Raw genomic sequence first — 8,693 nt, 5'->3', positions numbered from 1 at the left:
AATATTTCAATCACTGCTGAGATAACCAAAATAGAGTGTAAAAAACAATAAAACAAATCAGCAACACCAAAACTGTACTTTTTCAAAATGTCAAATAAATGATTAAACTTTTAACTAGACTGAACTCCCATAAAAGAGATGATTCACATTTTAATAATAAAATCAGATATAATAGTAAAGACATTATTACCAATCATACAGAAATAAAATTATAATTGTATATTAGGAGCACTTGTATGTCAACAAATTGTAATAACTTAGATGAAATGAACAAATCTCTAAAAAGACACAATCATGCAGACTCAAGAGTTCTAATACAATTCCATTATGTTCAAAGGACACACTTTGTATGATTTCAGTACTTTTATTGAGAGCTTTGTAGGGCCTAGCAATGGACTGTCTTAGAAAATGTTAATGTACTTGAGAATATTATATACAGTCATGCATCGCTTAACAACAGGGATACATTAACTGCATTGTTATATGATTTTGTTGTGTGAATATCATATAGTGTACTTACATAAATTTACATGGTGTAGCCTACCACACACCTAGGCTGTATGGCATAATCTATTGCTCCTAACCTACAACCTATACAGCATGTCACTGTACTGAATACTATAGGGAACTGTAACACAATGGGAAGCATTTATGTATTCATATATAACTAAACATAGAAAAGTTACTGTACAAATACAATATAAAAAATTATAAAACGATATACTTGTATGAAATTCTTATCATGAATGGAGTTTGCAGGGCCAGAAGTTGCTCTGGGTGAGTCAGCGGGTGAGTGGTGAATGAATGTGAAGGCATAGGACATTATGATAACTACTGTAGACTTTATAAACACTACACACTTAGGCTACACTAAATTTGTAAACAATTTTCCTTCTTCAATGAAAAATTAACTGTAGCTTACTGTAACGCTTTTAATTTACAAACTTTAAATTTCTTTTACTTTTTGACTCTTTTATAATAGCACTTAGCTTAAAAACAAACATTTTTCAGTCATACAAAAATATTTTTTCTTTATACCCTTATTCTATAAGCTTTTAAAAATATTTTAATAATTTATTATTTTTTACCTTTAAACATTTTGGTTAAAAACTAAGAGCCCACCACAACTCAGCAAGGCCACTGTGGCCAGACTGACTCCTTAGAGTCCCTCCTCTCTGGGCAGAACATCTCTGAAAAAAGGGCAGCATCCCCAGTCAGAGACTTATAGATAAAACTCCCACCTCCTGGGACAGAGCAGCTGGGGAAAGGGGCAGTTCTGGGCACAGCTTCAGCAGACTTAAATGTTCCAACCTAGCAGTTCTGAAGAGAGCAGTGGATCTCCCAGCACAGCATTTGAGCTCTGATAAGGCACAGCCTGCCTCCTCAAGTGGGTCTCTGACCCCCGTGTATCCTGACTGGGAGACACCTCCCAGTAGGGGCCAACAAACACCTCATACAGGTGAGCTCTGACTGGCATCAGGTGGGGGCCCCTCTGGGATGAAGCTTCCAGAGGAAGGAACAGGCAGCAATTTTTGCTGTTCTGCAGCCTCCACCAGTGATATCCAGGCAAACAGTTTCTGGAGTGGACCTCCAGCAAACTCCAGCAGACCTGCAGCAGAGGGGTCTGACTGTTAGAAGGAAAACTAACAAACAGAAAGGAATAGTATCAACATTAACAAAAAGGATGTCCACTCAGAGATCCCATCTTAAAGTTACTGACTTCAAAGACCAAAAGTAGATAAATCCATGAAGATGGGGAGAAACCAGTGCAAAAAGGCTGAAAATTAAAACAAACAAACAAACAAAAAAACAAAACAAAACAAAACAAAAACAAAAAAAAACCAAAAACAGAATGCCTCTTCCCCTCCAAAGGATCACAAATCCTCACCAGCAAGGGAACAAAATGGGATGGAGAAAGAGTTTGATAAATTGACAGAAGTAGGCTTCAGAAGGTGGGTAATAACAAACTCCTCCAAGTTAAAAGAGCATGTTCTAACTCAATGCAAGGAAATTAAGAACTTTGAAAAAAAGGTTAGACAAATTGCTAACTAGAATAACCAGTTTAGAAAAGAGCATAAATGACCTGATAGAGCTGAAAAACACAGCACAAGAACTTCATGAAGCCTACACAAGTATCAGTAGCTGAATTGATCAAGGATAAGAAAGGATATTAGAGATTGAAGATCAACTCAATGAAATAAAGTGAGAAGACAAGATTAGAGCAAAAAGAGTGAAAAAAAAAGAATAAAGCTTCCAAGAAATATAGACTTATGTGAAAAGACCAAATCTATGTGTGATTGGTGTACCTGAAAGTGACAGAGAGAATGGAACCAAGTTGGAAAACACTCTTCAGGATATTATCCAGGAGAACTTCCCCAACCTAGCAAGGCAGGCCAACATTCAAATTCAGGAAATACAGAGATCACCACAAAGATACTCCTTGAGAAGAGCAACCCCAAGACACACAATCATCAGATTTGCCAAGGTTGAAATGTAGGAAAAAATGTTAAGGGCAGCCAGAGAGAAAGGTTGGGTTACCCACAAAGAGAAGAGATTCAGACTAACAGCAGATCTCTCTGCAGAAACCCTACAAGCCAGAAGAGAGTGGGGACCAATATTCAACATTCTGAAAGAAAACAATTTTCAACCCAGAATTTCATATCCAGACAAACTAAGTTTCATAAACAAAGGAGAGATAAAATCCTTAACAGAAAAGGAAATGCTGAGAGATTTTGTCACCACCAGGCCTGTCCTACAAGAGCTCCTGAAAGAAGCACTAAACATGGAAAGGAACAACTGGTACCACCCACTGCAAAAACATACCAAATTGTAAAGTCCATTGACACTATGAAGAAACTACATCAACTAATGGGCAAAATAAATAGCTAGAATCATAATGGCAGGATCAAATTCAAATATAATACATTAACCTTAAACGTAAATGGGCTAAATGCCTCAATTAAAAGACCAAGACTGGCAAATAGGATAAAGAGTCAAGACCCATCAGTGTGCTGCATTCAGGAGACCCATCTCATGTGCAAAGACACACATAGGCTCAAAATAAATAAAGGGATGGAGGAATATTTACCAAGCAAATGGAAAGCAGAAAAGAAAAAAAAAAAAAAAAAAAAAAAAAGAAAAAAAGCAGAGGTTGCAAATCTAGTCTCTGATAAAAACAGACTTTAAACCAACAAAAATCAAAAGGCACAAAGGAGGGCATTACATAATGGTAAAGGGGTGAATGCAACAAGAAGAGCTAACTATCCTAAATATATATGCACCCAATACAGGAGCACCCAGATTCATAAAGCAAGTTCTTAGAGACCTAGAAAGAGACTTAGACTCCCACACATAATAGTGGGAAAATTTAACACCCTACTATCAATATTAGACAGATTGAGGCAGAAAATTAACAAGAATATTCAGGATTTGAACTCAGTTCTGTACCAAGCAGACTTAATAGACATCTACAGAATGCTCCATCCAAAGTAAACAATATACTTTCTTCTCAGCACACATTGCACTTATTTTAAAATTGACCACATAATTGAAAGTAAAACACTTCTCAGCAAATGCAAAAGAACAGAAATCATAACAGTCTCTCAGACCACAGTGCAATCAAATTAGAACTCAGGATTAAGAAACTCACTCAAAACCACACAACTACATGGAAACTGAACAACCTGTTCCTGCATGACTACTGGGTAAATAACAAAATGAAGGTAGAAATAAGGATGTTCTTTGAAACCAATGAGTACAAAGACATAATGTACCAGAATCTCTGGGACATATTTAAAACAGTGTGTAGAGGGAAATTTATAGGACTAAATGCCCACTAGAGAAAGCAAGAAAGATCTAAAATTGACATCCTAACAGCATTATGAAAAGAACTAGAGAAGCAAGAACAAACAAATTCAAAAGCTAGTAGAAGACAAGAAATAACTAAGATGACAGCAGAACGGAAGGAGATAGAGACACGAAAAACCCTTCAAAAAATGAATCCAGGAGCTGTTTTTTTGAAAAGATGAACTAAATAGATAGACTACTAGCCAGACTAATAAAAAATAATAAAATAGACTCAATAAAAATGATATAGGGCATAACACCACTGATACCACAGAAATTCAAACTACCATCAAAGAATACTATGAAACCTTCTATGCGAATAAACCAGAAAATCTAGAATAAATGGATAAATTCCTAGACACATACACCCTCCCAAGACTAAACCAAGAAGAAGTCGAATTCTTGAATAGACTAATAACTAGCTCTGAAATTGAAACAATAATTAATAGTTTACCAACCAAAAAAGTCTAAGACCAGACAGATACACAGTGGAATTCTACCAGACATACAAAGAGGAGCTGGTACCATTCATTCTGAAATTATTCCAAACAATGGAAAAAGAGGGAATTCTCCCTAACTCATTTTTTGAGGCCATAATCATCCTGATACCAAAACCTGGCAGAGACACAACAAAAACAGAAAATGCCAGGCCAATGTCCCTGATGAACATTGATGGAAAAATCCTCAATAAAATACTGGCAAATCAAATCCAGCAGCACATCAAAAAGCTTATCCAACACCATCAAGTCCACTTAATCCCTGGGATGCAAGGCTGGTTCAACATATGCAAATCAATAAACATAATCCATCACATAAACAGAACCAATGACAAAAAACCACATGATTATCTCTATAGAGGCAGACAAAATTCAACAGCCTTTAATGTTAAAACTCTCAATAAACGAGGCATTGATGGAACATATCGCAAAACAATAAGAACTATTTATGACAAACTCACAGCCAATAGTATACTGAATGGGCAAAAACTGGAAGCATTCCCTTTGAAAACCAGCAAAAGACAAGGATGACCTCTCTCACCACTCCTATTCAACAGAGCATTGGAAGTTCTGGCCAGGGCAATCAGGCAAGAGAAAGAAATAAAGGGTACTCAAATAGGAAGAGAGGAAGTCAAATTGTCTCTGGTTGCAGATGACATGATTGTATATTTAGAAAACTCCATCGTCTCAGCCCCAAATCTCTTTAAGCTGATAAGCAACTTCAACAAAGTCTCAGCATGCAAAATCAATGTGCAAAAATCACAAGCATTCCTATACATCAATAACAGATAAACAGAGATCCAAATCATGAGTGAACTCTCATTCACAATTGCCTCAAAGGGAATAAAATACATAGGAATAAAACTTACAAGGGATATGAAGGACCTCTTAAAGGAGAACTACAATGCACTGCTCAAGGAAACAAGAGAGGACACAAATGGAAAAACATTCCATGCTCATGGATAGGAAGAATCAATATCATGAAAATGGCCATATTGCCCAAAGTAATTTATAGATTCAATGCTATCCCTATCAAGCTACCATTGACTTTCTTCACAGAATTAGAAAAAACTACTTTAAATTTCATATAGAACCAAAAAAGAGCCCATATAGCCAAGACAATTCTAAGCAAAAAGAACAAAGCTGGCGACACCAGGCTACCTGGCTTCAAACTATGCTACAAGGCTACAGTAACCAAAACAGCATGGTACTTGTACCAAAAGAGATATAGGCCAATGGAACAGAACAGAACAACCATCTGATCTTTGACAAACCTAAGAAAAACAAGCAATGAGGAAAGGATTCCCTATTTAATCAATGGTGTTGAGAAAACTGGCTAGCCATATGCAGAAAGCTGAAATTGGATCCCTTCCTTACAACTTATAAAAAAAATTAACTCAAGATGGATTAAAGACTTAAACATAAGACCTTAAACCATAAAAACCCTAGAAGAAAACCTAGGAACTACCATTCAGGACATAGGCATGGGCAAAGACTTCGTGACTAAAACACAAAAAGCTATGGCAACAAAAGCCAAAATTGACAAATGGGATCTGATTAAACTAAAGAGCTTCTGCACAGCAAAAGAAACTATCATCAGAATCAACAGGCAACCTAAAGAATGGGAGAAAATTTTTGCAATCTATTCATCAGGAAAAGGTCTAATATTCAGAATCGACAAAGAACTTAAACAAATTTACAAGAAAAAACAAACAACCCTATCAAAAAGTGGGAGAAGGACATGAACAGACACTTCTCAAAAGAAGACATTTATGCAGTCAACAAACATGAAAAAAAGCTCATCATCACTGGTCATCAGAGAAATGCAAATCAAAAGCACAATGAGATATTATCTCTCGCCAGTTAGAATGGTGATTATTAAAAAATCAGGAAATAACAGATGCTGGAGAGAATGTGGAGAAATAGGAATGCTTTTACATTGTTGGTGGGAGTGTAAATTAGTTCAACCATTGTGGAAGACAGTGTGGCAATTCCTCAAAGATCTAGAACTAGAAATACCATTTGACCCAACAGTCCCATTACTGGATATATACCCAAAAGATCATAAATGGTTGTACTATAAAGACACATGCACATGTATGTTTATTGCAGCACTGTTCACAATAGCAAAGACTTGGAACCAACTCAAATACTGTTCAATGATACACTGGAAAAAGAAACTGTGGCACATATATACCATGGAATACTATGCAGTCATAAAAAAGGATAAATTCATGTCCTTTGCAGGGACATGGATGATACTGGAACCATCATTTTCTGCAAACTAACAAAAGAACAGAAAACCAAGCACCACATGTTCTCACTCATTATTGGGAGTTGATCAATGAGAACACATGAACATAGGGAGGGGAGCATCACACACTGGGACCTGTTGGTGAGTAGGGGACTGGGGGAGGGATAACATTAGGATAAACACCTAAAGTACATGATGGGTTGATGGGTACAGCAAACCACCATGGCAGGTGTATATCTATGTAACAAACCTGCACATTCTGCACATGTACCTCAGAACTTAAAGTATATAAATATAAAAAAATAAGACACAAACACACACATTAGCCTAGGCCTACACACGATCAGGGTCATCAATATCACTGTGTTCCATCTCCATAATTTGTCCCCATGCATGGAGTTGTCATCTCCCACAATAACAATGCATCCTTTTGGAATGATTCCTGAAGGAGCTGCCTGAGGCTGTTTAGGGACTTTTTTTTTTTTTTAAGTAGGAGTATATTCTAAAATAACAATAAAAGGACATGAACAGACACTTCTCAGAAAAGCAAAAAAAGACACACAAGCAGTCAACAAACATATGAAAATATCATCATTACTAAGTATCAGAGAGATACAAACCAAAATCACATGAGATACTATCTCATACAAATCAAATGGCTATTATTGGCCAGGCACAGTGACTCGTGACTGTAATCACATCACTTTGGGAGCCTGAGGCAGGAGGATTGCCTGAAACCAAAAATTTAAGATCAGCCTGGGCAACATAGTAAGGCCCTGTCTCTTCAAGAAAAGAATGGCTATTATTAAAGAGTTAAAAAGTAACGTATTAGTGAGGTTTTGGAGAAAAGAGAATGCTTATACACTGTTGGTGGAAATACAAATAGTTCAACCCCTATGGGAAGCAGTTTGGAGATTTCTCAAAGAACTAAAAATGGATTTGCCATTCAACCCAGCAATCTCATTACTAGTTATATACTCAAAGGGAAATAAATTGTTCTGCCAAAAAGACATCTGCACTTATATGTTTATTGTAACACTGTTCACAACAACAAAGCCATAAAATAACCCTTGGTGCCCATCAATGGCTAACTGGATAAAGAAAATGCGGTACATATACACTATGGAGTTCTCTTCACTAGGCATAAAAAAAGAATGAAATCATGTTGTTTTCAGTGACATGGATGCAGTTGGAGGCATTATCCTAAGTGAATTAATGTTAAACAGAAAACTGCATATCACATGCTCCCATTTATAAGCAGGAGCTAAACAATGGGTAGACATAGACACAATAATGAAAACAATAAACAATGGAGATTTCAAAAGAGAGGAGGTAGGGAGGGTAAAAGGTTGAAAAGCTACCTATTGGTTACTATGCTCTCTACTTGGGCAACACGTTCATTAAAAGTCCAGACCTTACCATCCTTCAATGTACTCATGTAACAAACCTGAATACGTACCCCCTGAATCTAAAATAAATCTTTAAAATATAAAAATAAAAACAATAAAATAAATTAGTAACATATTGATTATCAAGCATTATATACTGTACATAATCTTACGTGCTCTATTTTTATATGACTGGCAGTGCAACAGGTTTATTTTTACCATCATTACCACAAACACAAGTAATTCATGTCACTATGAGGTTAGAACAGCTATGACACCACAAGGTGCAGGGGTTTTTCAGCCCCACTGTAATTTTATGGGACCACTATGGTATATGTGGTCAATCATTGATTGAAACACTGTTACATGGCACATAACTATATTTTGCTGTTTTGGAGTAGAGTGCTGTATAGATCTCTGTTAGAACTAGTCAGATTTTAACTCTTCAATACTTTTATTTGCTTGTTGGTCTTTTGCCTGGTTTTTCTGTCCATTGTCAAAAGTATAGCAATAAAGTGTCTAATACTATTGTTGGGTTACTTCTCTCTTTATTTCCTTTTTTTCTTTTTTTGAGACGGAGTCTCACACTGTCACTCAGGCAAGTATAGCAATAAAGTGTCTGATACTATTGTTGGATCCCTTCCTTCCTTCCTTCCTTCCTTCCTTCCTTCCTTCCTTCCTTCCTTCCTTCCTTCCTTCCTTCCTTCC

Source organism: Theropithecus gelada, chromosome 5 (genome assembly GCF_003255815.1).
Source record: "Theropithecus gelada isolate Dixy chromosome 5, Tgel_1.0, whole genome shotgun sequence".
NCBI lineage: Eukaryota > Metazoa > Chordata > Mammalia > Primates > Cercopithecidae > Theropithecus > Theropithecus gelada.
The sequence above is the reverse complement of the archived record's forward strand: the minus strand, read 5'-3'. Positions refer to the sequence as shown.